Raw genomic sequence first — 5,730 nt, 5'->3', positions numbered from 1 at the left:
GGCTGCAATGCCAGTCATCGGGTCAGGGGGCATGGGTGTATCTGGCTAGGCCGAGAGGGGGGCACCCCTTGTAATCCGCGCGTGTTAATAGTGATCCCATGCTACTCGAGACGATGGTCTCCCCGCCTTAGAGTTTCTCTTGAACGATGCTTTGGGTGATTCCGGGCATCCGGAAAGTTAATCTGGTGTGTGCTGGTTAGGTGTGTTTTCAATCCAAAGCCCGTAACGAGATTTAGTCAGCGTCTCGGTGCTGTCTAAAGAAATCCTATGCACGTGGGTAAAGAGTACACCCTCTGCAGAGTTATATCTATTCGAATAGCCGTGTCCATGGTTAAGGACTACAGTCTGGGTAGGTCAAGTGTCGGTCTTAGTGTCAGTCTCCGGAGGAAATAATTAAAGTGATCATGGTTCCTTGTGCAGGATAATGATTGTCAATACTGGTGCTATTACACTAGTAGAAAACAGGGCATAGGTCACAGGGCAGTTTTCACATTAGCCCCGGTTCGGTCACGAACCGGGACCCATGGGAGCATTCGTCCCGGTTCGTGAGCCCAGGGGGCCGGCCGGGGCCTTGTGGGCATTGGTCCCGGTTCGTATGGAACCATTTGTCCCGGTTCGAGCCATGAACCGGGACTAATGGTCCTCACTCCTGGCCCACAACCATTTGTCCCGGTTCTTGGCATGAACCGGGACAGAAGGCCCGGATTTAGTACCGGTTCATGCCACGAACCGGGACCAATGAGGTGCCTATATATACCCCTCGCCCGCGAGCAGAGCACTCCAGTGCTCTATTTTTCTCTGGCCGGCGAGGGGAGGGCTTTGTGGTGCTCTAGCTCACCTCCTATGCACATGAGGTGTTCGATGAAATGCCCGAGCCACACTAGTTAAGCTTTGTCCTCTCGAAGCTCGACCTCAAAGCTCCATTTTCCTCGAGATTTGTCTAGGTTTAGCGGCCCGTCACGTCCCATTCCCGTCTTCACCGCCGTCGACCGCCCGCGCCGATCTCGTCGCCGGCAACACCGTGGTGAGCCTCTTGTTCTTATCTTCTTTTTGAAAGAAAAAAATTCTTATTATGATCGCATTTGTTTTCGCATTGAAATGCTTTACATAGTTTCAATGTATGGTTTAATTAATTAGATGCTCTGGAGAGCTATATATATGTTGTTAGATGAGAACTATGTATGTACTTTGGTTCTAATGTGATGATGAACTTCTATTAATTTGGTCACTTAATTATCTATTCATGATGTTCTGTAATGGTTTTTGACACACTTAATTATATATAATGCACGCAGTTGAACCGGCAATGGATGTACGGTGACAGACACACCGCCGAGTACATTAAGGGCGTGCATGATTTTCTCGAAGTGGCTGAGGCAAACAAGCAGAATGGTTTTATGTGTTGTCCATGCCCTACATGTGGGAATACGAAGTCTTACTCTGACCGGAAAATCCTTCATGCCCACCTGCTTTACAAGGGTTTCATGCCACACTATAATGTTTGGACGAGGCACGGAGAAATGGGGGTTATGATGGAAGACGACGACGAAGAAGAGGACGATGACAACTATGTGCCCCCTGAATACGGTGATGCTGCAACGGGGGAAGCTGCTGAAGATCAAGAGGAACCAGACGATGTGCCCAATGATGCTGCAAGGGGGGAAGCTGCTGAAGATGAAGAGGAACCAGTGCCCGATGATGATGATCTCCGCCGGGTCATTGTCGATGCAAGGACGCAATGCGAAAGTTAAAAGGAGAAGCTGAAGTTCGATCGCATGTTAGAGGATCACAAAAAAGGGTTGTACCACAATTGCGAAGATGGCAACACAAAGCTCGGTACCGTAATGGAATTGCTGCAGTGGAAGGCAGAGAATGCTGTGCCCGACAAAGGATTTGAGAAGCTATTGAAAATATTGAAGAAGAAGCTTCCAAAGGATAACGAATTGCCCGACAGTACATACGCAGCAAAGAAGGTCGTATGCCCTCTAGGATTGGAGGTGCAGAAGATACATGCATGCCCTAATGACTGCATCCTCTACCGTGGTGCGTACAAGGATCTGAACGCATGCCCGGTATGCGGTGCATTGCGGTATAAGATCAGACGAGATGACCCTGGTGATGTTGACGGCGAGCCCCCCAGGAAGAGGGTTCCTGCGAAGGTGATGTGGTATGCTCCTATAATACCACAGTTGAAACGTCTGTTCAGAAACGAAGAGCATGCCAAGTTGATGCGATGGCACAGTGAGGACCGTAAGAAAGACGGGAACTTGAGAGCACCCGCTGACGGGTCGCAGTGGAGAAAAATCGAGAGAAAGTACTGGGCTGAGTTTGCAGCTGACTCAAGGAACGTATGGTTTGGTTTAAGCACGGATGGCATTAATCCTTTCGGGGAGCAGAGCAGCAATCACAACACCTGGCCCGTGACTCTATGTATGTATAACCTTCCTCCTTGGATGTGCATGAAGCGGAAGTTCATTATGATGCCAGTTCTCATCCAAGGCCCTAAGCAACCCGGCAACGACATTGATGTGTACCTAAGGCCATTAGTTGAAGAACTTTTACAGCTGTGGAATGGAAACGGTGTACGTACGTGGGATGAGCACAAACAGGAGGAATTTAACCTGCACGCGTTGCTGTTTGTAACCATCAACGATTGGCCCGCTCTCAGTAACCTTTCAGGATAGACAAACAAGGGATACCACGCATGCACGCACTGTTTAGATGACACTGAAAGTATATACCTGGACAAAAGCAGGAAGAATGTCTACCTGGGCCATCGTCGATTTCTTCCGACCAACCATCAATGTCGAAAGAAAGGCAAGCATTTCAAAGGCGAGGCAGATCACCGGAAGAAGCCCGCCATGCGTACCGGTGATCACGTACTTGCTATGGTCAATGATTTACACGTAATCTTTGGAAAGGGTCCCGGCGGACTAGCTGTTCCGAATGACGTTGAGGGACACGCACCCATGTGGAAGAAGAAATCTATATCTTGGGACCTACCCTACTGGAAAGAGCTAGAGGTCCGCTCTTCAATCGACGTGATGCACGTGACAAAGAACCTTTGCGTGAACCTGCTAGGCTTCTTGGGCATGTATGGGAAGACAAAAGATACACCTGAGGCACGGGAGGACCTGCAACGTTTGCACGAAAAAGACGGCATGCCTCCGAAGCAGTATGAAGGTCCTGCCAGCTACGCTCTTACGAAAGAAGAGAAAGAAATCTTCTTTGAATGCCTACTCAGTATGAAGGTCCCGACTGACTTCTCGTCGAATATAAAGGGAATAATAAATATGCCAGAGAAAAAATCCAGAACCTAAAGTCTCATGACTGCCACGTGATTATGACGCAACTGCTTCCGGTTGCATTGATGGGGCTTCTACCGGAAATCGTCCGATTAGCCATTGTGAAGCTATGTGCATTCCTCAATGCAATCTCTCAGAAGGTGATCGATCCAGAAATCATACCAAGGCTAAGGAGTGATGTGGCGCAATGTCTTGTCAGTTTCGAGCTGGTGTTCCCACCATCCTTCTTCAATATCATGACGCACGTCCTAGTTCATCTAGTCGACGAGATTGTCATTCTGGGGCCCGTATTTCTACACAATATGTTCCCCTTTGAGAGGTTCATGGGAGTCCTAAAGAAATATGTCCATAACCGCGCTAGGCCAGAAGGAAGCATCTCCATGGGCCATCAAACAGAGGATGTCATTGGGTTTTGTGTTGACTTCATTCCTGGCCTTAAGAAGATAGGTCTCCCTAAATCGCGGTATGAGGGGAGACTGACTGGAAAAGGCACGCTTGGAGGGGGGAACTCAATAATATGCAGGGACGGATATTCTTGGTCTGAAGCACACTACACAGTTCTACAGAACTCTACCTTGGTGACCCCGTATGTCGATGAACACAAGAACAGTCTGCGCTCCAAACACCCGGAGCAGTGTGACGACTGGATTACATGTGAACACATCAGGACTTTCAGCAGTTGGTTGGAAACACGTCTCAGAGGTGACACCACTGTTTGTGATGAGTTGTACTCGTTGTCCAGGGGACCATCTTCGACTGTATTGACTTACAAAGGATACGAGATAAATGGGAATACATTTTACACGATCGCCCAAGATCAAAAGAGCACCAACCAAAACAGCGGTGTCCGCTTTGATGCAGCAACCGAGAGGGGAAAGGACACATATTATGGTTACATAATGGACATATGGGAACTTGACTACGGACATGATTTTAAGGTCCCATTGTTTAAGTGCAAATGGGTCAATCTGTCAGGAGGCGGGGTACAGGTAGACCCACAGTACGGAATGACAACAGTGGATCTGAACAATCTTGGGTACACTGACGAACCGTTCGTCCTAGCCAATGATGTGGCACGGGTTATCTATGTGAAGGACATGTCTACCAGACCGAGGAAAAGAAAAGATAAGGAAGCAAATACATCATACGATGAGCCAAAGCGGCACATAGTTCTTTCAGGAAAAAGGGACATTGTGGGAGTGGAGGGCAAGACAGACATGTCTGAAGATTATGAAAAGTTTCATGAAATTCCTCCCTTCAAAGTCAAGGCTGACCCAAGCATCCTGATAAACGATGAAGATTATCCATGGTTACGGCGCAATAAGCAAATGACACAAGCGAAGAAAAAGTGAAGACTTTCTCCCGCAACTATTATGATGATAGCATGCCAACTTTGTAATAGACGAGTATGATACCATTGTCCGTTTTGTACAAGAAGTGCATCTAGTTTTTGCCGTAACCCTCTCAACTTTCTTGCACATGCTATGTGGATGAAATGATGATACCATGCCAACTTTCAACCTTTTCAGAGTTCATTTGAAACGCTTTATAAGCCTTGAGTGCAGAGAGGTTAGGCCCGTAAGCCTGCTTTAGAGAGGAGCTCGACAACTCAGGCGCACCACACCTTATAAACAGGTGCGGCTCTCTCTTAGCTAGCGAGGTGGGACTAAACTCACCACCACGCCGCTGTGCAAGGCCATTGGTCCCGGTTGGTGGCACGAACCGGGACCAATTCCACCCTTTGGTCCCTGTTGGTGCCACGAACCGGTACTAATGAGGCTGTGGCCCCACGAGCACCTTTAGTACCTGTTCGTGGCATGAACCGGTACTAGAGTTTCTTACTAGCTAAGCAGTTTTTTAGTCCCACCTTGCTAGCTGAGAGGCACTAGGAGCGGTTTATAAGCCCTGAGTGCAGAGACGATGAAGAAGAGGCGCAATGCTCACGTTGCTTAGCTTCAAGCCTTGAGGTATAAGGTAGACTGCATCGAGCTATGTGCAGTGCAGTCTACACTATTCCGAAAGGCTTGAAGCAAATCAACGCGCATTGCGCCTCTTTTTTATTTTTAATCATTAAAAGCAAAAAGAATTTTCATAAAGAACTTTTTTTGATAGAAACTTTAATAGCAGAAAGAATTATCATAAAGTAAAATAAATAAGTAATTAGAAACAAAATAAAATAAAATAAATAAGTTTTTTGTTGTAAGTAGAAATAAAACAAAATAAATATAGCAAAAAAGAAAATAAAAAACTAAATACAGCAAAAAGAATTTTCATAAAGAACTAATGGCACTAATAGAAAGTTTATATGTTTTCTAAAACTAATGGCACTAACAGACAGTTTATAATTTTGCTGACCTAAAAGCAAAAAGAATTAAAAAATAAAGCAAAAAACAAAAGAAAATAAATAATGCAAAAAATTTAAAAA

Source organism: Triticum aestivum, chromosome 3D (assembly GCF_018294505.1).
Source record: "Triticum aestivum cultivar Chinese Spring chromosome 3D, IWGSC CS RefSeq v2.1, whole genome shotgun sequence".
In the NCBI taxonomy this organism is placed as follows: domain Eukaryota; kingdom Viridiplantae; phylum Streptophyta; class Magnoliopsida; order Poales; family Poaceae; genus Triticum; species Triticum aestivum.
Note: the sequence above shows the minus strand (reverse complement) of the source record.